The sequence below is a fragment of the Ovis canadensis genome, chromosome 8 (genome assembly GCF_042477335.2).
Source record: "Ovis canadensis isolate MfBH-ARS-UI-01 breed Bighorn chromosome 8, ARS-UI_OviCan_v2, whole genome shotgun sequence".
NCBI lineage: Eukaryota > Metazoa > Chordata > Mammalia > Artiodactyla > Bovidae > Ovis > Ovis canadensis.
Genome location: NC_091252.1, coordinates 97,963,421 through 97,987,331, shown reverse-complemented (window position 1 = coordinate 97,987,331; position 23,911 = coordinate 97,963,421). Strand labels below are relative to the sequence as shown.

Below are 23,911 nucleotides of genomic sequence, written 5' to 3'. Positions count from 1 at the left end.
CGAGCTCTAAAAAGATGATAGCGGGTAAATGTTATTTGAGTAAAATCTAAATTCTGTGGAGATAAGAGAAATGAAAGAACCTGGAGACCTAGTCTCCTAAAACTATTTCCTTAAATTTCAAAAAAGTGAAAAAGTGAAAGTGTTATCACTCAGTCGTGACTGACTCTTTGTGACCCCATGGACTGCAGCCCACCAGTCTCCTCTGTCCATGGGATTCTCCAGGTAAGAATCCTGGAGCGGGTGGCTACCCAGTACTCCCTTCCCCAGGGGATCTTCCCAAACCAGGAACTGAACCCTCATCTTCTGCATTGAGAGGTTGGGTTCTTTACTATCTGAGTCAAATTACAAGAAAATAAGAAAGCAAAAGAAAGCAAAAAGAAATCTACTCAAGTGTGTTCTGAAAATCTTCAGTCACCTCCAAACCTAGCCGGCCATAGGAGGATTCCACCCCACCCGCCCCACTAAGGGCAGAACAGGAAACCCCATACATCCGGGAAGAGAAAGCCTTGCGCCCTTGGCTCCAACACTTTCGTTTCAAGGGTCCAAAAGGCATCCATGCAGACTGTTAGGGCTTCGATGTTCATTCTGGGAGATATGAAAGTCAGAATTTAAAAGAGAAATATAAGAAATGTGGAACCCTGAAGGGGCCTCCAGAGCTGGTTGAGATGAACTAGAAACCCTCGAGGACTTTGTCAGAAGGTGGAGTGGGGTGTCTGCCTGGCATGGCCTCCTGAGAGAGAGAGAGGTCTCTCGGGCCAGCAAAGGGCCCAGAACATGCTAGTTATTAAAAAGATGATCTTGAACAACCTTGCATTTTCTATGGCAGAGATGATTATTGTATTCTGATTCTGAAATTCAAATTCTTGACTGAGTTAAAGATTTAATACTTTAAAGGGGTTCATATTAGTAAGCATGGTCTTTCACAATGTTTTTGTAAAACTAACTTAATTCCAAATTCCGTCTTTGTTTCTGCCTCTGTGATATTATACAGAACATCATTTTATTAGTATGTTATCATGTGTAGCAAACACAAATGTCCTGCTTTATGTATCAATAATAAAACACATATTATTTTTCCTAAAGACAGCAATACATGCTGACATTAGATGACAATAAATATTTATGGACAGTTCACACCGGTTTTACCATCCAATCCAATTGTAACAGATGAGAGTTTATTATTTGGTCTGGAAGATTTTACAAACCACTGAATAATGAGTTCCTATCCATTCCAAAAAGGCATGGACTATAAAACAGTGTGAATTGTCAGTAAAGTTATTCTGATGAAATACCGTATTTACCTCTTCCCTTCCATAGAGACAGGTCGTGTTCCAAGCTATGCATGATTCTATAGATGTAAAAATAATTTTTAAAAGTGATTTACATGAAAGAACCATGTCACAGAGCACTTTCCTTCCCATCCGGGCATGGAATCAATGCAAGCAGCTGCGTGTGTCGTGCGGTGACGGAGTGCTGAGTCATCGCTCCCGCCCGCAGCCTGGGTGGAGACGCGAGGCTCATTTTATAGTTGGCACTGAAATCAAACCGGCGCAGGCTCGGGGCTCCCGCTGCGGGCACCGCTGTGTGCTGGAGGCTGGCGTCGACCCGCAGCACGTTGACAGCAGCGCTCCGGGCGCGCTTCCTAATGACGCCTCGGCCCCAGCGTCAGGGCAGCTGATCAGAGCGCCTGCCGTGACAGCTCCGCGCCTTCCTCTGACGGGCCCTCCGCCTGTGCTGGAGCGTTGCTGTTCCTCCTTCCCCATCACACTCCGGGCTTTCTTCCCTCTATTTTTTTCCTGCTGTAGCTCCCTGGCTGGGCGGCTCCCTGACAGCTTCACGGACAGGCTTCTTGTCCGTGGCAAGCTTTGCCTTCTCCTAGGCTGGCATGTGGGCAGATTACGTGAAAGATGGATTCTGCTATCTTGGGTGTCAGGGTGGTGCTAGGAACACTGAGGCCACGGTGGTCGCCGGCAGACCCTGTCCCTGATGTCCTGGGGCTTCCCTCCAGCTGGGAAGCGGAGCGCCAAACAATGACTTCCGCTGTGCAGTGAGACACACACACCTGACCTGGAGCGGAGAGTCGGGGCGGCTCCCTGAGTGGGGGCGCTGCTGGGGAAGCCTGGTGGGGGAATAGACTGGGGGGTAAAAACCTTGAAGTAGAAGAGAAGCGACTGTTGGGAAGCTGAGAAAGCCCCGTAGACCTGGGGCAGGGCAGAGGGGGTTTCGGGGAGGCTGAAGAAGTAAGAAGGAGCCAGGTGATGTTGGATTCAGCTGACATCAGGTCATACGGCCACAAAGAGCGTGGTCATCTTGTTCTGAGGGTAATCAGGAGGCCAGGGAAGGTTGTAAATGGACAAGTGACTAACTTTGTATTTTGGCTGCTGTTCACACAATATTTAATGGGGGGTATGCTAGATGGCTGTTGCACTTTCCAGCGCAATGTGATGATAGTAGTTTGTATAGAGCAATAGAGAAATGAAAACATACTTTTGAAAATTACCAAAGAATAGAACTTGGTGTTAAACCTGATAGTGTAAAAGAGAGAAGCATGTTGGGACTTCTGCTGATAGATCTATCTGTGGAGAGATGGACCATGTTAGCTTTAATAAGGAACAGTGAGGGATGACAGAGTTCCAAGGAACAGGGAAGAGTATGGAATTACAGTGGATGCTCTGTGGTCAAGTCCCTGTGGGACATCCGGGGGTGGGGGGCAGGTGGCTCTGCATGTCCGAAACTCAAACGCCATCAGGAGAAGGAAAGCGTGATTACAGGATGGTATCTACGCGATGATACTGTTTCATTCCAGGTTTTAAAGTATCGGAAATAAGATTTGATTTCTCTGTTAAGTTCACTAAGAGCTTGAATGAGCAGTTTTCTAACAGCCACTCCTGGCTTCTAATGCTGGGCGCCCTCTGATCGACAACCACTGTTTTCATCACGTTCGAAGGAGAAATGCACGCCTGTGAGCTCTGCGGGGGCAGACAACCATGGTGGCAGACTGGAGTGGAGCCCTCGCCAGGGAAGCTGGGGCCCCGTGCAGTCCAGCCAGCACTCGGTGTGGCCGTGGGCCAGCTGAGAGCTCTCTGAAGCTTGTACATAAGATGGAGAGAGAGACAGGAAAATCCCAGGGTCATTTTGAGTCGTATAGTCCTATAAAAATCCACCTGCCAATGCAGGAGCCACAGGAGACGCAGGTTCAATCCTTGGATTCGGAAGATCCGCTGGAGAAGGAAGTGGCAACCCACTCCAGTATTCTTGCCTGGGAAATCCCGTGGACAGAGGAGCCTGGTGGTCCATGGGGTCGCAAAGAGTTGGACAGGACTGAGCGCATGTGCGCGCGCGCGCAAGCGCGCGCGCGCACACACACACACACACACACACACACACACACACACTCACAGTCCTCTAATTTGAACAGATTGTAGCCATTAAAAAAAATCAAGCTCATCTGTTTATTAAGCTCTAAAATTATTTTTATTGGAAAAAATCCAACACTTGTTTATCCATAATACTGTGTGACACCCTAATATGAAATATATGAAAAGATAATCTCAGTCAAAATGCATGCCTATTTCTTTGTTCAGTTTATTTAGCCATTAGTTTCCAATAATTTTGGATATATAATTGCTGGCTGTAAATTAGAAAAGCCAATTCCTTTGTCACAGTGTCCATATCTTTCAGTTCTTTTTGGAAATCATCAGTTTCATGTACCTGACTAGAGAATTCAGATACTGAAATACGCATCCATCACCAAAACAGAATCATCGAACACTGTTCTTTAAGGTTATAACTGCTTCTTTACAGTAATATCACACACATTCATGAACTGAGTATAAGTAAGAAATATCTTTCAAGTTAAACTGAAATTTGACTTGGATTTCCTTTCATAACAATGTGCATAACATGCTCCAAATGATTTTTGAATTATGATATGCAGAAGGTACCTAATGCCAAGAATTAGCAATAAAAACATCACATAATGCGTTTCATCTCAGCATGGTAAGAACTTCTTTTGTTTGGTAATAATCACCAGAATGGACACATTTACCCAAGTTTGTACAAGTGTGAGGCCATTATCTCAATGCGGGTTGAAGGTCTGAGTTACAGGCTAGCAGAGAGGGGGCAAACCCATGTTGGGGTTGCAGGAAGAAACTGTGGCTTCTGATTGCTTTTGGTGACTGAAAGGAAGGACAGAAAACTGGATGGTCTGAATCTTCTCAAATTCCAAACCTATGAAAATGAATTTCCTTTTATAAAAAGGCAAGAGGAACAAGTATTTTTGTAGATAGTAAATTAGAGATGGAGGAGACAGCATTTGAGCTGAGATTTTTTTTGACCAAGGATTTTGCTTAGATTCTAACATTTTGGCACTAAGAGGGCCAGTCTGGGGGAGGCAGAAACATTTTTTTTTTTAAGTAATAGAAGCCTGTGAGTTAAAAAACACTACTTAAAAGAAATGTTTCTTAAAGAGATGGAACACCAGACCACCTTACGTGTCTCCTGAAAAACCTGTATGTGGGTCAGGAAGAAAGAGTTAGAACTAGACATGGAACAACAGGCTGGTTCAAAACTGGGAAAGGAATACGGCAAGGCTGTATATTGTCACCTTGTTTATTTAATTTCTATGAAGAGTACATCATGCGAAATGCCAAGCTGGATGAAGCACAAGCTGGAATCAAGATTGCTAGGAGACAGAGTAATGGAAATAAAAACAAAAATAAACAAATGAGACCTAATTAAACTGAAAAGCTTTTGCACAATCAAGGAAAATATAAGCAATGCGAAAAGACAGCCTTCAGAATGGGAGAAAATAATAGCAAACAAAACAACTGACAAAGAATTAATCTCCAAAACATACAAGCAGCTCAATGCCAGAAAAATGAACAGCCCAATCAAAAAGTGGGCAAAAGAACTAAACAGATGTTTCTCCAAAGAAGACGTACAGATGGCTAATAAACACATGAAAAGATGTTCAGCATCACTCAATATTAGAGAAATACAAATCAAAACCACAATGAGGTGTCATCTCACACCAGTCAGAATGGCCATCATCAAAAAGTCTACAAACAATAAATGCTGGAGAGGGTGTGGAGAAAAGGGAATCCTCTTACACTGCTGGTGGGAACGCAAACTGGTACAGCGACTATGGAGAACAGTGTGGAGATTCCTTAAAAAACTGGGAATAGAATTGCCTTATTTATGATCCAGCTATCCCACTGCTGGGCATACACCCTGAGGAAACCAAAACTGAAAGAGACACGTGTACCCCAGTGTTCACTGCAGTTCTATTTACAATAGCTAGGACATGGAAGCCACCTAGATGTCCACTGGCAGATGAATGGATAAGGAAGTTGTGGTACACATACAGTAACGGAGTATTACTCTGCTATAAAAAGGAATGAATTTGAGTTAGTTTTAATGAGGTGGATGGAACTGGAGCCTGTTATACAGAGTGAAGTAAGTCAGAAAGAGAAACACAAATAGTGTACATTAATGCATATATATGGAATTTAGAAAGAGAGTAACAATGATTCTACGTGCAGGGCAGCAAAAGAGACACAGATATAAAGAAGAGACTTTTGGACTCTGTAGGAGAAGGCAAGGGTGGGATGATTTGAAAGGACAGCATTGAAACATGTATATTACTATACGTAAAATAGTTTGACCAGTGCAAGTTTGATTCGTGAAGCAGGGCACCCAAAGCCAGGGCTCTGGGACAAGCCAGAGGGAAAGGGTGGAGAGGGAGGAGGGAGGGGGGTTCAGGATGGGGGGGACACATGTTTATCTGTGGCTGATTCATGTTGATATATAGCAGAAACCATCACAATATTGTAAAGTAATTATCTTCCAATTAAAATAAATAAAATAATTAAAAATAAAATAAATAAGACAAAAGATTTCTGGGAGAAGTATCAACAGTTTCAGATATGCAGATGATACCACTCTAATGGTAGAAAGCTAAGAAGAACTAAAAAGCTTCTTGAGGAGAGTGAAAGAGGAGAGTCAAAAAGCTGGCTTAAAACTCAGCATTCAAAAACCTAAGATCATAGCATCCTGTCCCATCACTTCATGGCAAATAAAAAGGGAAAAAGTGGAAACAGTGACAGACTTTATTTTCTCTGACTCCAAAATCACTGCAGACAGTGACTGCAGCCATGAAATTAAAAGACGCTCCTCAGAAGGAAAGCTATGACCCATCTGGACAGTGTATTAAAAAGCAGAGACGTCATTTTGCCGACAAAGGTCTGTATGGTCAAAGCTATACTTTTTCCAGTGGTCATGTACAGATGTGAGAATTGGAAAATAAAGAAGGTTGAGCACTGAAGAATTAATGCTTTTGAACTGTGGTGCTGGAGGAGACTCTTGAGAGTCCCTTGGACTGCAAGGAGATCCAACCAATCAATCCTGAAGGAAATCAATCCTGAATATTCACTGGAAGGGCCATTGCTGAAGCTGAAGCTCCAACACTTTGGCCACCTGATGCGAAGAACTGACTCATTCAAAAAGACCCTGATGCTGGGAAAGATTGAGGGCCTGAGGAGAAGGGGGGCAGCAAAGGATGAGATGGTTGGATGGCATCACCAACTCAATGGACATGAATTTGAGCAAACTCTGGGAGATAGTGGAGGACAGAGGAGCCTGGCGTGCTGCAGTCCCTGGGGTCACAAAGAGATGAGCACAGCTTAGTTTCTGAATAACTACAACAACAACAAGCCCGTGTGTGTATTAACATCAGTATGTGTGTCAACTCTGTGACTGATTCAAGACCAGCATGACTGTGACCAGATTTTTTCCCCTTGGCTCCGTGGTTCCTTTGGTTTAAACGTCTTAATGTTATTCAAATGCTTTAATCACTGAGAAAATGAGAACTGCAATGTTTTTCTTCAAGTGATCCAAACAATAATTCTTTAAAAGAAAAAAAAAAAAAACCTTGTCAGAATATTCATATTACCGCTTTTGTTGCTAATGATTTAATCTACAGTATTTTTAAAACAGTCTTGCAAAATTTGATCTGATTTTTGTGGACATGATCAGCCTCTGATTCTATCTTGAACATTTAAGGCATTTTATTTCAGGAAAGGAAAGAAGGCTGTCCCTATATTGGGTAAAGTTCATTGAATTTGGAATGCATGTTGAAATCAGGCAGGCCTCATTTCTTCCCTATGCTATTAATTTACTAGATCAAAGGTTGGCTTGATGCAGACTGACTCATATGCAGTGTATTTTAATTACATATCATTATTCTATTGATACTATTATAGAGTATTTTTTGCTTATAGACATGGTGATTATTGAATATAAGTTGTTTAAACTTCATCTTCAAAGTGAAAAACCTGAAGAACTAGAGAGCTCTTCTTTCTAGAGAGCTCAATATAGATTTCTACTTCCAAGATTAAATGAAATTAGATGTCCACTACCTTGGTTCCACATAGCAGGAGGAAAAATGATTCACTTTGATTTTTGTTATTATTGTTATTTTTTTAACTCTTGTGCTGCAGTTTTTTAATTTTTGCCCACCTTTCAGTCTGTTTTGCATAGCATTGCGAGTTTAAGGATTAGTCACTCACTCAGTCGTGTCCAAGTCTTTGTGACCCCATGGACTGTATCTCTCCAGGCTCCTCTATCCGTGGAATTCTACCATGGAAGTTTAAACTTCCTAAGTGAAAGTGAAAGTCGCTAAGTCATGCCAGACTCTTTGCAACCCCATGGACTATACAGTCCATGGAACTCTCCAGGCCAGAATACTGAAGTGGGTAGCCTTTCCCTTCTCTAGGGGATCTTCCCAACCCAGGGGTTAAACCCAGGTCTCCTGCGTTGCAGGCAGATTCTTTACCAGCTGAGCCACAAAGGAAGCCCAAGAATCCTGGAGTGGGTGGCCTTTCCCTTCTCCAGCGGATCTTCCCGACTCAGGAATCGAACAGGGGTCTCCTGCATTGCAGGTGGATTCTTTACCAACTGAGCCACAAGGGAGGCCTGGCTTCAAAGTGTCAACTCCTCCATCCACGGTTCCTCCTGCACACACTCATGATGACTGGGTTGGAGCACAGCCTCAGCTCTTCCATCAGGAGCTCAAGGGCTTCCTTGACAATGAAGACAGGTGTCATTCACTCCCGGAGTTGTTTTCCCCACTGCTCCCCTCACTACCACTCTAGCTCCAGATCAAATGGACTCAGTTTGGTTACGTGTCCTGCGTGGGTTTTGCCCAAATTTGCTTGCACTAGTTTCTGTACCTGGAGCATTCCACCCATCTCCAGATGTAAAACTCCATCCTTCTCATTTCAGTTCAAATGGGACCATGTTCAGGATGCTCTGGAAGGAATTATCTTCTCTTCCATGACTTCAGTAGTTTCAACTGTACTTGTCATGACGTCATTGATTGTCATCAGTGGGGGTTACACACATGATGGGTGATAACTCCTCTTTAGAGTGACAGCTTCTTGAAGTAAGAGTTCACTGAATATTGACCTGCTTACACACGGTTGGCTTGGTGTGCAGTGGGGGACTGCGGGGCCCATGGACTGTGCACCACGTGACCCCTATCAGCTCAAAGTGCAGTGAAATCAGGACACAGGTCTAGATGGCAAGCTCAGAAGCTGTTAGACCTACCGAACAGCAGAGGAGGTCAGCGAAGGGCTGTGTCTGAGGACATGCAGTGGAAGCCACATACTGGGGTGAATGGCCGAGATGGTCTGCAGGTCACCACAGGAAACAACAGCAAAAACACATTTTCTGGAGGTGACAGCCCCCTTGCCCCCGAAGTGACAGACTTATATCCCACGCATAGGACAAGAGCTGCCAGACCTGGTGGGCCAGGACCGAGGCTGGGCAGAAGCTCTGCAGAATGGACATGTAAGAAGACACGAGAACCGACCCGCCTGGAGCGGGGGTCATCCTCAGAGATCTCCTCCACACCTGCTCTGGGAGGTGAGGAGGGAAGAAGGACACACCTCCCGACGCAGCAGTGGGCACGGAACCAGGGCGAGAGGGCGGGCCCAGGGCAGATGCCCTCCTGGATCGACTCAGCTTTCGAGGCAGAGAAAACAATTACCCCCAGATTCTTCAGGAAGGCAGAGTAATTCATCTTTGTGCAGTGGACCCTCCTTCTGTCACAAGAAGGCCCTCCAGTTGGCTGGAAAGCACATCTCACAGAGAGCAATATGAAACAAATGCTGCCATAGCATGGATATCTAAGGGGAAAAGAAGGAAGGAGCAGTGAAACTTATCACAGGAAGAATATTCACAGACACTCAATGACACAATGGGTCCAGCGTGCCAAGGATGGTGGAACTTCTGACTTACTGTTAAAATTTAATTGATAAAAACTAATAAACAGTGAAGCAACCACAACCATGAAAAGAGCTCCTAGAGCAAAACCACAAAGTCTTGGGCAACAGACAGGAAGACAATTGAGGGAATGAAAACCAGGATTTAAAAAAAAAAAAACCCACAGAAGTGAAGATCCAATTGCAGAAAGTACAGAAGATGAGCTCTGTAGAAAACACAGCAAAGACATGGATAATAGGACAAGGGAACTCCAGCCACATAAAAGTGAAATGGACCATTTAAAATGTCTAGAGATAAGGTGAGAGACAGAGAAGATAGGCATAGAAATTTTTAAAACACACATAATTCGGACTCTCGCAGCGGGAAAATACACTAGAATGGAACAACTATTAAAAGACTTATTCAAGAAATTGTAATTAGAGGAAGACGTGAACCCGTATTCTGGAAGGGCACAGCATGTATCATGGAAAGCTGACCCAGAGTGCTCAGTGGTGGGTGGGTCTGTAACCCAGCCTCTCTACCCTGGGGATGGTGTGAGGGGTGCAGGGTGGAGAAAAAGAGGAAAAAACCAATCAGACGTCCTTGTTAACACATGCTGGATCTCCTGTTAGTGTTTATTAGAGGAAATAAAATGGAGGGAAAATGTCACTTCCTGGAATATAAAGTGGGGATGTTTTATGACTGAAGTTAATGCTCTCCAGACATTCTTTGGAGACTCCAAACGTTAAATCTGGAAGAGGGTGAATCCTAACATTTCCAGGAGGGACTAGGGGTTACACAGTTTGACTTCATGCTTTTCCTGTGTCTTGCAGTTACTTGTGTCCTTTGAGTTATTAATAAAAAGGCAAGATATCTGATTCTTGATAGCCTGATTTGAAAATTCAACACTGTATATTGTATCACCAAGACATCTCCTATGTTCAGTTCAGTTCAGTTCAGTCGCTCAGTCGTGCCCGACTCTTTGCAACTCCATGGATCGCAGCACGCCAGGCCTCCCTGTCCATCACCAACTCCCGGAGTTCACTTAGACTCATGTCCATCGAATCGGTGATGCCATCCAGCCATCTCATCCTCTCTCGTCCCCTTCTCCTCCTGCCCCCAACCCCTCCCAGCATCAGAGTCTTTTCCAATGAGTCAACTCTTCACATGAGGTGGCCAAAGTACTGGAGTTTCAGCTTCAGCATCATTCCTTCCAAAGAACACCCAGGGCTGATCTTTAGAATGGACTGGTTGGATCTCCTTGCAGTCCAAGAGACTCTCAGGAGTCTTCTCCAACACCACAGTTCAAAAGCATCAATTCTTCCGCACTCAGCTCTCTTCACAGTCCAACTCTCACATCCATACATGGCCACTGGAAAAACCATAGCCTTGACTAGACGGACCTTTGTTGGTAAAGTAATGTCTCTGCTTTCAATATGCTATCTAGGTTGGTCATAACTTTTCTTCCAAGGAGTAAGTGTCCTTTAATTTCATGGCTGCAATCACCATCTGCAGTGATTTTGGAGCCTAAAAAATAAAGTCTGACACTGTTTCCCCATCTATTTGCCATGAAGTGATGGAACCGGATGCCATGATCTTTGTTTTCTGAATGTTGAGCTTTAAGCCAACTTTTTCACTCTCCTCTTTCACTTTAATTGAGACTTTTTAGTTCCTCTTCACTTTCTGGCATCAGGGTGGTGTCATCTGCATATCTGAGATTATTGATATTTCTCCCGGCAATCCTGATTCCAGCTTGTGTTTCTTCCAGCCCAGTGTTTCTCATGATGTACTCTGCATAAAAGTTAAATAAGTAGGGTGACAATACATAGCCTTGACCTACTCCTTTTCCTATTTGGAACCAGTCTGTTGTTCCATGTCCAGTTCTAACTGGTGCTTCCTGACCTGCATACAGATTTCTCAAGAGGCAGGTTAGGTGGTCTGGTATTCCCATCTCTTTCAGAATTTTCCACAGTTTATTGTGATCCACACAGTCAAAGGCTTTGGCATAGTCAATAAAGCAGAAATAGATGTTTTTCTGGGACTCTCTTGCTTTTTCCATGACCCAGCGGATGTTGGCAACTTGATCTCTGGTTCCTCTGCCTTTTCTAAGACCAGCTTGAACATCTGGAAGTTCACGGTTCATGTATTGCTGAAGCCTGGCTTGGAGAATTTTGAGCATTACTTTACTAGCATGTGCTACTAACGTGTGCTGCTGCTGCTGCTAAGTTGCTTCAGTTGTGTCCGACTCTGTGCATCCCCAGAGACGGCAGCCTGGGTTGCCATTTCCTTCTCCAATGCATGAAAGTGAAAAGTGAAAGTGAAGTCACTTAGTCGTGTCCGACTCTTAGCGACCCCATGGACTGCAGCCTACCAGGCTCCTCCATCCATGGGATTTTCCAGTCAAGTGTGAGATGAGTGCAATTGTGCAGCAGTTTGAGCATTCTTTGACATTGCCTTTCTTTGGGATTGGAATGAAAACTGATCTTTTCCAGTCCTGTGGCCACTGTTGAGTTTTCCAAATTTGCTGGCATATTGAGTGCAGCACTTTCACAGCATCATCTTTCAGGATTTGAAACAGCTCAAGTGGAATTCCATCACCTCCACTAGCTTTGTTCGTAGTGATGTTTTCTAAGGCCCACTTGACTTTACATTCTAGGATGTCTGGCTCTAGATGAGTGATCACACCATTGTGATTATCTTGGTCGTGAAGATCTTTCTTGTACAGTTCTTCTGTGTATTCTTGCCACCTCTTCTTAATATCTTCTGCTTCTGTTAGGTGCATACCATTTCTGTCCTTTATCGAGCCCATCTTTGCATGAAATGTTCCCTTGGTATCTCTAACTTTCTTGAAGAGATCTCTAGTCTTTCCCATTCTGTTGTTTTCCTCTATTTGTTTGCATTGATCGCTGAGGAAGCCTTGTTTTAAATATGAAGAAAAAATAATTGGGGGACCAGACAAAAGAATCAAGTCACTTATAAGGAGGAAAGTGTGTATTAGTCTCAGAATTTTCCACAGGTACTTTCAAGATTGGAAGACTGTAGACAGGTATCTGTGCAAACTAGAGGAAATAAAATATGTCTGAACTTTTCAACAGTCAGACTAGTTTTCAAACACAAGGAGTTTTGAAAATGTGACATTAGGGAGTACTGTTTCTCTTCTTTACAAGGAAACTATGGGGGTCACTTCTCAGCCCAGAGATGATAAACGTCATTCGTGCTAGCACTGAATAGATTCAACAGAAGCACTAAGACTAAAACAATGTTTTAGAGATCAGGGATTAGCAAGGCAAAGCTATTTAAGTGTCAAATGCTCCAACAATGCAGAAAAGATACAACTAGCAAAAAATAACAGGAAGGAGGGGGAAAAATGGGAAGGAGACTTAACTTGCTGGTTGCCTTATTTGCAGTAGTTTGGGGTTAAAGAACATTATCTGAAGTCGATGTATCATGCACAGACAATTAAGCGTATCTAAGGAAGCAAAGGTAAATACTAAGTAACTTGATTTTATTTAAATAACTTTTAGGTTAAAGAGGAAATGCAATCCAAAATTACAGAGAAAAAGAAAACAGCATAATGAAAATACTGCAAATCAGAAGCTTTAAGAGGCCACTAAAATGCTCAGAGAAAGATGAATCACCTTAAATCTCAATATTAATTAAAAATAATTTAAAAAATTTAACTCAAAATGTTGGGTAAGAGGCAACAAAACAGAAGAAATGTTTAAAAGCAAATGCTAAATTCATTAATAAGAAAGTCAAAACAGCAGAACCACAAAATAAACCCAAAACATGGGTTTCAAGAGAAAAAGAAGAGAAGAAAATGGCAACCCACTCCAGTAACCTACTCCATTATTCTTCCTGGGAAGATCCCACAGAGAGAGGAAGCTGGAGGGCTACAGTCAATGGGGTCGCAAAGAGTAGACACGACCAAGCACGCATGAATGTAAAAGAAAAAGAATTCAATAAAAGTTATAACCCAATAGCCAATCTAATCAAGAACAATTAGAGAATGTGTCAATAATACTAAGCAGGGTGGGGGGAGGTAGAGAGCAACAGAAAATAGAAGGAATGAAAAGAAACATAGGACATTACTTTGCTCAACTGTATGCAGAGAAATTTGAATAAATTGAAAAAATTCTAGGAAAATGCAATTTGTCAAAACTGACCCCAGAGGAGACAGAAAATCTTAAAAGACTTTATATCTATGGGAGAAATATAAAAGGCAATCAAAGAGCTACTCTCCTTGCAAAAAAAAAAAAAAAATCACTAGGCCCAGACATGAGACTTTCACTAATCCAGAGCTTAGGGTGAAAGTACGGGAAAGGGAAACATCTAAATTTTTCTCTCTGGAGGAAGTATAACATTATATCAAAACACAAAAACTGTAGAGAAAGTGAACAACAGACTACTATCAACCATTAAAGCATAAACCTTAAATAAAATATTAGCAAACTAAATCCAGAAGCATATTGAAGGAATGATGCATCACTATCAAATGTGCTTTATTTCAGAATGTAAAGACTATTTAAGGATTCTATTAATTTAATTTATCATATTAAAGATCACAGAAAAATATAGATGATTATTTCCAAAGAGGCTAATAAGACATTGGATAATATTCAACACATTACTACTAAAAGCAAGAAAGAGTGGGATCTTTCTTTTATAAGTTAAAATATATCTGTCTCAATACAAAAGTCTGTGGAACATATCACAAAGTATTCCCATTAAAGTTTGATTTATCACTATTATCATCGCTGTTATTTAACTTTATACTACAAACAATAGCCCCATTCTACAACACCAGAGAAAGAAATGAGAAGTGAAAAATCAGAAAGAAGACAAAACGGCCACTTTGGGGAGGATACATATTTTATACCTGGAAAACATTAAAGAATCAACTGAATAAGCAAAAGAATTGAATGAAGTAGTGCAGTTGAAAACAAGCAGACGGACTTCAACAGTGTACCCACGGCCTGCATGAAGCAAACTTCAAAACACAGGCTGAGCTCTTGGCTCACAGGGAGCGCAAGCTAACTTTAGATGACTTACGCATCTTATTGGAAAGGTATGAGGTAGTTTTTAGAATGGAAGAAACCAGCAACCAGCATGAAGACCCAGACCTCAGAAAGCAGGCAGGAATCAGGGAAACTCTCCCCAGAGGTGGTGTGAGCTAAGGACACCCCTCCAGGAAGAGGCATCGCCACACATTTTCAGTTCTTCCAACTTTCAGTCAAGCTCAAATTCCCAGCAGAGCCCAGCCAGCCTGACTTGGCTCCCAGGCTCAGTTCTTAGCAGGTGGGAAGGGCCTCGTAGTGGTCCTCCCCGACCTGGAGTGTTTGTACTGGCAATGCTAGATCCAGAGAAAATCTGAGCCCAGACACTGGACGAGCAGAAACACTGACCGTCGTTAAACGAGTCCCTCCAACCAGGAAGAGATGTCTCTCTATTGCCTCCCGTCTTTGCCATTCCTGAATGGTTTCTTTCACAGACATCCTGCAGATTTCTTATTAAATTTGCTTCAAGGAGTTGCATGGTTTTGTCTGTAATTTCTTATAATTCTGAATGTGATCTTTTAAAAACTGGAATTTCCAACTGACTGTGGCTAGGATCTAGCACAGACTAGTAAATATTTGAATTCATTTGACAGATGAGACCAAGTTGAACGTAGCTTGAACATTTTAAAATACCAACTAGGAAAAATTGAGAAGCACATCATTTTGGTGTTTCTGCCCCAGGCTGGAAACACACGTTAAGTTCCAAGGAAAAGGAGAAATTCAACAAGTGTGAGAAGAAAGCTATAGGAAGCCCAGGCAGGTTGAAAATGTAATGAAAGAGAAATTTAACAGTGATTTAAATCTAATTTCCTGCTTTTTAAGGAGATGTGGATAAAAATAAAACACAAAGGAGTGTTACATAAAAGCAGGCAAAACCATAACCTTGAAAAATTTAGAATGAAATTTGGCAAATCTGATGTTATAGCTGATAGAACCATAAAACAATTTAAAACAAAAGCACAGAAATATGAACAGCAAATTGAACTAATATTTTCTTATGAAATAAACGAAGCAGGTATTTCTACTGCACAAATATATGAGGTCATAAATTTTGTCAGGTTAGATAAAAGATTCTGATTATTGAGATTCTGAATGCAAATTATTTGAATGAAAGATCACCACCTATAATATTCCCATAGTTTCAAAGTATGCAATTTACTTTTGCTTTTCCATTAAATTTTATTCATTTGCAATTAACATGCTATATTTTCTTATAAATCAACTAAATTTCTTATCTTTTAAAATTAATTTAAATGAATACTTTCCAAAGTAGCATATCAAAAATACCAACTTGTGTGTTAGTTATAAACACTTAAGAGGAGAGGTAATGTACACAAGTGCTTCCCAGGTGGCTCAGTGGTAAAGAATCTGCCTGCCAACGCAGGAGCCCCAGATTTGATACCTGGGTTGGAAAGTTCCCCTGGAGAAAGGAATGGCAAACCATTTCAGTATTCTTGCTTGGAGAATCCCATGGACAGAGGAGGCTGGTGGGCTACAGTCTATGGAGTCACAAAGAGTCGGGCATGTGCTTAGTCACTTCAGTCGTGTCCGACTCTGCGACCTTATGGACCATGGACTGCCAGGCTCCTCTGTCCATGGGATTCTCCAGGCAGGAATACTGGAGTGGGTTGCCATTCCCTTCTCCAAATCTGACCTGAGACAAGCCAAAATGACGCCACAAGAAGGATGCTGGACTAAGTGACTAAATGAAAAAACAAAACAACATATATGAATGTTAGCTTCCTCTCCAACACCTGCTCACCCTGGTGAAGTACCGGAAAGTCAGCAGGGAGAAGAGAAAGACAGACTACGCTAATTTGGAATCAGTAGTAATATATTAGGAACTACGTTGAGCTTTGCTTGCTCAGCAAGTCTTTACTCACAAATGGGGTAAACAGTTTAAGTGTGACATGGGATTTGCGTGGTACTTTCTAAGAATAAACTATTTTTCAAACCATAGTAGTTTAGAGCTGCACATATAAGTATAGTTGATATCCAAAAATATACATTTTAATAGAACTTTTAAAGCAGGTTCCCTGTAATATTTCCTTTATAAAATCTGAATTAGATACTTCAAGGAACAAGCTACTGTTCAAACGATGATGATCTAAGCTTTGCACTAATTGGAAACAGCTTATTGTAGAACGAGTGTGAAATATGACGACCCCACTGGATATATAAGGCCTGAAAAATACTTTCAGAAGTCAGGACTTCAAAGCAGAATACCTTCTGTTCTCATACGTGGGCATACAGTAGGCATCAACGATTATTTGGTAAATAAGTGAGCCAAGATAAACCCTTCAGTTACAGAAGGCCGAGAGGGCCCCACTAGTGGGTGTGCAGGACGTTCAGGAAGCAGAAATGCTCCATTCCGGGCTGTACAGAGAGTGAAGCCAACAGCTTGTGGGAGGATGTGGTGGCCACTTTATCCCTGTGGTCACCGGGATAAAGCATGGTGATCTCCAGGCTGAAGACTTCTGCCAACCGTGCCTCACCAGGAGGGTAAAAGCCTCCGAAAGTGTAGCTGACAGAGGATTCCCCTAGCGGGGACCCATCCGCAGGGCTCCACTGCCTCTACAAGCTTCCAGCCAGACCACGGATGCCTCTGGGGCTTCAGTACTCTCGGGCTTTCTGGACGTCTGGTTCTCTGATCTGACCCTGGGCACGCGGCCTTCCCTGTTCCAGGCGTTTTCTGTTCCCGTTACTAAGCCCTGGGGTGCAGGGCGAACTGTAACTGAGGGCAGGGAGCAGCGGTGTGCTGATAAAATGGCCCGGCCTGGAGAACGGGGAATTCCCCAGATGCGTGGCTCCCGGGGGCGGCTACAGCCGGAGCGTGGACCCCGGCCCTGGCCTGGCTGCTGGACCGGGCAAGCCACGGGGCCTGGGCGAGCCCAGGGGCACAGCAGCCGTCAGTCCACGCCGCTGCTCTGAGAACTGAGAGGCAAGGCAAGGCAAACCCCCAGCAGACTGCTTGCACGGAGCAAATGAGTAATCTGCGTTAAGGAAAAGGAAGGTCAGGGGAGCACGTGAGCGTGCAGAGGGCGCAGAAGCCTCTCTCAGCTCAGATGGCCGTTCGGCAGCGGCCCCGGCCTGCCCAGCACGCCTCTGACCTCGCCTCCAGCCGCTCTGACATCTCCCGGGCAACCGTCCGGCTGGCTTCCCTAGAGTTCCGGCCGCACGTCCATCACCCTGACCAGGAAACGCAGATTCACAGCAGACAAGTTGCTCAACAGCCTCGAGCTGAACAAGATGCCAAAACACTAAACTGACCCCATGTTACGCACCCCCTCATGTTTCACAAATTCCTAACCTATGTTGCATTTCTTCTTTATAAGCCATTTACCAGTATTACTCTTACTTGTAATCTTTGAGATCTAAATCTAGTTTCTGATTTTATAATATATGTATTTTTTTACTGTTCTGAAAGAGTCAGTTCAGTTCAGTCGCTCAGTCGTGTCTGACTCTTTGCGACCCCATGAATCGCAGCACCCAGGCCTCCCTGTCCATCACCAACTCCTGGAGTTCACTCAGACTCTCGCGTCCATCCAGTCAGTCTGAAACAGTAGTTTGGACTTATTCCTGTTTTCCGTTCATAAGCCTTATAATGGATATTCCTAGCCATCTTGATAGCCTAGGTAAAAAGAAGTCACCAATATGAGATATGTAAGAAGTTATGCTAGCTTTAATCAAAGACAACTGCTAATTCAATTAAATACAAATGACTTTATAAGAATGGGCCTATTACTATTTTTTTCATGAAAAGATAATTGGAAAGTGATGACAGGATGATTTTAATGTTAAATAGAGACACACCAAATCCATTTCAATTTATGGATCAAATTATTATTTGCAGAAGTGAACTGTAGAGTAGTCAAAATATTATATTAATCTTTGACTTAGAAACAAGAAACTTTCTATTATGGTAAATGCTAAATATAACAATGTAGGTTTGTTTTTTTTTAATCACTAACCTAAAATCTTGATGGAATTAACCTCAGTCACCTACCTATCAACTAGCTACTTAGAAAATCAGTTGTTGTTTTATGGGAAAGTAGAAAAGTTTTCATGGGGCTTCCCCAGTGGCTCAGTGGGGAAGAATCCACCTGCAATGCCCGAGATGCAGGTTTGATCTCTGGGTCGGGATGATCCCCTGGAGGAGGGCATGGCAACCCACTCCAGTATCCTTGCCTGGAGAATCCCATGGACAGAGGAGCCTGGCAGGCTACAGCCCATAAGGTCACAAAGAGTTGGACGCAACTGGTGCCTGAGCATACAGGAAAGTTTTCACTGCTTAAAAAAATCTAAGGAATTAACTTCATTTAGTCTATACCTAGAATGGAAATATTTAGAATTTCATGCAACTGGTTAGGCTAATAACAATAACGATACCAATCATAACAGCTAACACTGTGCTGCTCAGACCTCATGGTCAACCCTGAAGTTTCTATTTACTACCTCACTGAATCCTCACGACGATCATATAAGGTAGAAGTGATGTTATCACTTTCCTTTCACTCTGTGCTTGGAGACTCTCTTGTCCTCCTTGGCTTCACTGGGAAGAGAAGCTTCTGTGGCCCGTGCCCGCCCCCACCACCCGGTGGAAAGAAAGCCTTTGCATCCCTGAGAGGGCTCATGGGCAACACCTGGAACCATCAGCCTGGGGCTTCCCTTATCCAGGAAAGGGACGGGGACCAGCTGGGTCTGTGAGTAGCCGAGGCAGCCTCCCCAGGGCCAGGACCGACCCCCAGCAGCTTCCTCACAAGCGTCCCAGGATGCCTGGTGTCTCTGTCTTTGGCCAAGAAGTCCCCTCCTACAGACCTCATTACAGTCCATCCATTCACTCGGTGTCTGTGTGAGTTCATTCACTCATCACTCACTCTTTCATTCAGCAAGCATTTACTGGGAGCCTGCTATTTGTGCTGAAGACACACAGGCAAATACGGCGGAGCACTGACCCTCTAGGAACTTTCAGTTTAGAAGGAAATCACTGATAATTAGCCTGAGTGCGTGTCCTCAGTCACTCAGTCGTGACCAACTCTTTTTGACCCCGTGGACTGTAGCCCTGCAGGCTCCTTTGCCCATGGGATTTTTCAGGCAAGACTACTGGAGTGGGGTTGCTATTTCCTCCTCCAGGGGGCTCTTCTAACCTCAGGGATTGAACCCGTGTCTCCTGCATCGGCAGGCCGGTCTCTTTACTGCCGAGCCACTGGAAAGCCCTGATCACAGCAGATGTCACCATAAGACGGCACGTTCATAGCTTTGGTTCTCTTCCTCAGCAGAGTTACTGTCCTGGGGTTGGGGGCTGTGGCCACCGCTCCGAGACACTCAGGGCCGTGTCACCCCAGGCCTAGATTTCTTGCAAAAGAGACTGGTTTCCTAACCCCCTGCTCTTGCTGCTCCAATTCTTTCTTCACACAGACGCCAGATTCATTTTCGTAAATGCAGCTTCTCCCCTTGTCAATTGCATGCTTTCAGGAGACGGGAGCCAACTGCCCGCCCCTCCAGCACCACCATCGCCTTCGGTCACTGGCAGTTCCTACCAACCTACCCTGCCGGCCGGTTGTCTAGCCTTCACCTTGAATGTGCCTTGCAAATCCCCACAGCTTCCCTGACCTCAGATGCTCCTGTCTCTCTGTCAGCCAGATGAGCTCGTGTCCGGGGCCAGCTCAAGGCCTGCCCCAGGCAGCTTTCCCCTGGCCACCCCCAGGGACCTCTCTCTTGGCCTTGAACGACCTCAGCTGACACCGACAGGGGCCCAAGGCTCACGCAGCGGCCGGTTTCCTGTCCGCAGCTGGACCCAGGGGTGGAGTGCCGGGAGCATGGGGCTGGCACGGAGCAGCTGCCCAGTGAGTCTGGGAGGCTCTCCTCCGCAGAGGCAGGAAGCTGGCCGAGGGCATGCTCTGTATGGAAGCCTGCCTCGTCTAAAGGCAGGAATAAGCACGCATATTTGAGAATCGTTTCCTCTCAGCAAAATCCTGGGCAGGGGGACTTTCAGAGGCCCAGGCTTCTGTAATTAGATCTCTGATTTGAGTACCAAGCTGCATTCCCCTGTGATGGGAGTGTAGGAGTTGAGGTCTAGGCATTTGGAGTCTGAACATCGCACCATCCGAGACTGCGGATAACCTGGAATGAGCTGCTTAATTCCCTTGTCAGCTCCCTCGGCTATGAAAAGGAGCGGAGGGACACCTCCCAGGGGGCTGGGAGACTGACTCAGATCGCTCCTTTACACGAGAAAAACACTTCTGAAAATCGCAAAATGTTGACATTAACAGAAACTCCACAATCATGTCTGTGTTAGGGTGACGAATGAAGTCACAACCCAGCTTTCTCTTCGTGTTGGTTTTTGCTTCCGAGGAATAAGAGCTTCTTTATTTACCCATGTGAGCAGTGCCCCTTATCTGGAAATATGTAAATCCATTTAAATTAATTTCCTGTAATACCACACAAAACAACGATCATATTAGCACCATTCGTAATGTACTAATAACATTAACATAATTGCATTCAAATATGAAAATTGCTAGGTAATAGGCTTTTCATAAATGATTTCAGTGAGAATGTCATTTTTTAACCTTAACTCTGGCTCTTTAGTTCCAGATAGTGCCAGAAAAAAATGGGTGCTCAATGTGAGAAAGTTTCCCACAGGTGTGTGTGTGTGTGTGTGTGTGTGTGTGTGTGTGTGTGTGCGCGCGCGCGCGCGCGCGCGCCTGGTTAGAAGAAACTATCACAGAGCTTTTGTCATCCAGATGAGAAGGGTTTGCGATGGTGATGCATTTTTGAGTCTAACAGAGCTCTTGCTTGAGCTTCCTCTGGCGTGGGCTTCTTTCCTGGTGTGTGGTGGGCAGCCTGGGCTGTCACGGGGACAGGCCCTTTCCGTGGAGGCAGCAGGCCTTCAAGGGCAGCTTTGCAGGCCAAAGCGCCTCCCCTGGGGAGCGAGGGCAGCCCTCCTGTTGGAGTCCGGTTGGCTGCCAGGCTGTTGCAGAATTCTCCCTGGGCTCCTTGGGGCCTTGGCACAACCGCCATGCCCATGCAAGTTGTGTCTGCAAGGCCTCAGACAGCCCCGAGGGGAGGCAAAATACCTGGCTCCAGAAGTAAAGTCAAAAAGCCAGGCGTCTGTTATACAGAGCAGAGTTTAAGTCAAAGGACAGAAACAAACTTCGTATATCAATGCATGTACAGGGAATCTAGAGAAATAGGACTGATGATCCTATTTGCAGGGCAGGATTACAGGTGCAGACACAGAAAATGGACCTGCACACACGCTGGGGGAAGGCGAGGGTGGGATGAATTGAGAGAGCAGCATTGAAATGCATACATTCAGCTCAGTTCAGTCGCTCAGCCGTGTCCAACTCTCTGCGACCCCATGAACTGCAGCACGCCAGGCCTCCCTGTCCATCACCAACTCCCGGAGTCCACCCAAACCCATGTCTGTTGAGTCAGTGCTGCCATCCAACCATCTCATCCTCTGTCGTCCCCCTCTCCTCCCGCCTGCAATCTTTCCCAGCATCAGGGTCTTTTCCAAGGAGTCAGCTCTTCGCATCAGGTGGCCAAAATATTAGAGTTTCAGCTTCAGCATCAGTCCTTCCTTCCAATGAATATTCAAGACTGATTTCCTTTAGGATTGGTAAAATAGATAGCTAGCAGGAAGCTGCTGTGTCACACAGGGAGCTCAACTCGGTGCTCTGTGGCAACCTAGAGGCATCGGAGGAGGGGGATGGGAGGGAGACTCAAGAAGGAGGGGACATATATGCATGCTTATGGCTGATTCACCTTGCTGTATGGCAGAAACCAAGACAACATTGTAAATCAAGTATCCTCCAATTAAAAAAAAAAGCCAGGCTTGGGTCTAGCATGGCAGTTTCTTTGTTTTTCACAATTTGGGGCAAATTTATGTATTTTGCAAGGCTGTAATCCCTTTCTCCACTGAGAAAAGGTGACGGAGATTGTTACAGTGATATGAACTATCAGGCAAATTTGTCATGAAAACCAGTAAAGAGTAGAATGTAACTGACATTCATGTGGCCCTATCTGGGTGACCTAATTGAGCCATAGATCCTGTTCATGGACACATGTCAGTTTGTAATACATTATTAAACCAAAAAAAAAAAAAAAAGAGAGAGAGAGAGCGAGACCACTGAGTAGATCAGAGTGATTCTCTTTGATCAGACAGTCTGATCCTGCTAGATAATTACAAAGCCACCTCGAAGTTACACCAAGATTTTCTTCCAACTGTGCTCAAAGCACTAATATATATATTACCCATCCCTGTTAGCCTCCCAGTGACCCCATGAACCATATAATTTCTGCCTCTTAAATAAGCTAATTGCACTTGAAAGTATTTTTAGCACTTCAGGACAGAAATGATATCCAGGGAAGAGTTACTTTCCCTTTCTTTTTCAGAGGTTCCGAATGAGGACTATCCAGTAATGTGACAGCGTACAAACAAAAGGCAAACAGCCAAACCTCAGGGGCGAGGACCATTCCCCCGCTGCTCCTCTTGGTCTGTCTCCTTTCACACAGTTTAGAATTCATCTTAGAGTGTGTGGGATGCATTTCCGTACACTTGTGGTAACTTTTTTCTCCATTTTGGAAATATCCAATATGGACAATATTGAACTGAACAATGACAACAACAATACTGAATATAGAAGCTGCTGATAGACTCAGGCTGAGCTAATTAGCCCTGGAACACCGTCCTTCTGAACTTGTAATTGCACGTGGTTTATTAGCTTTAAGTCATTGTTGGTTCCTAATGCGTGCTTAGTTGCTCCGTCCTGTTTGACTCTTTGTGACTCCATGGACTGTAGCCTGCCAGGTCCCTCTGTCCGTATCTTTGCCTGGTTCAGGTGAGAATACTGGAATGGGAGGCATTTCCTTCTCCAGGGGGATCTTCCCGACCCAGGGATCGAGCTCACATCTCCTGCACTGGAGGTGGATTCTTTACCTCTGAGCCACCTGCACCCAGGTGGCAGATTCAAAGGAGGTAAGTAAATGCAATATGGCCACATGCTTACAAGAGTGCCTTGCACAGCACAGAGTGAGTATTAAGTCGGCTACCTAAGAGGTTGGAGGGCTTGTTGATTCAGAAATTGAGAGCGTTCTTCTGGGCCACACTGCTACCAGTGACAACAGGAAGCAGGGAGGGCAGGTGTGAGGCAGGTGGCAGTGAGAAGAGGCTGCCTGGCATGGTGGAGGGGAGGCCAAAGTGAGGGCAACAGCAGGCAGAGGGGGCAGCTCCGGGCAGAGCTCAGCTCCGGGCAGAGGGGCAGCTCTGGGGAGGGGGGCAGCTCCAGGCAGGGGGGCACCTCCAGGCAGGGGGGCAGCTCTGGGCACAGGGGGCAGCTCTGGGCAGGGGGACAGCTCCGGGCACAGGGGGCAGCTCCAGGCAGGGGGGCAGCTCCGGGCAGAGGGGCAGCTCCAGGCAGGGGGGCAGCTCCGGGCACAGGGGGCAGCTCCGGGCACAGGGGGCAGCTCCGGGCAGGGGGGCAGCTCCGGGCAGGGGGGCAGCTCCAGGCCCCGGGGGCAGCTCTGGGCACAGGGGGGCAGCTCCGGGCAGGGGGCAGCTCCAGGCAGGGGGCAGCTCCGGGCAC

At 44.8% G+C, this 23,911-nt stretch overlaps 1 protein-coding gene across 2 annotated transcripts in view; it reads right to left on the bottom strand.

Annotated features, from left to right (window-relative positions):
- PACRG (parkin coregulated) overlaps positions 1–23,911 on the bottom strand; it is a 536,574-nt gene that overhangs the window by 26,251 nt on the left and 486,412 nt on the right. The window lies entirely within an intron of this gene.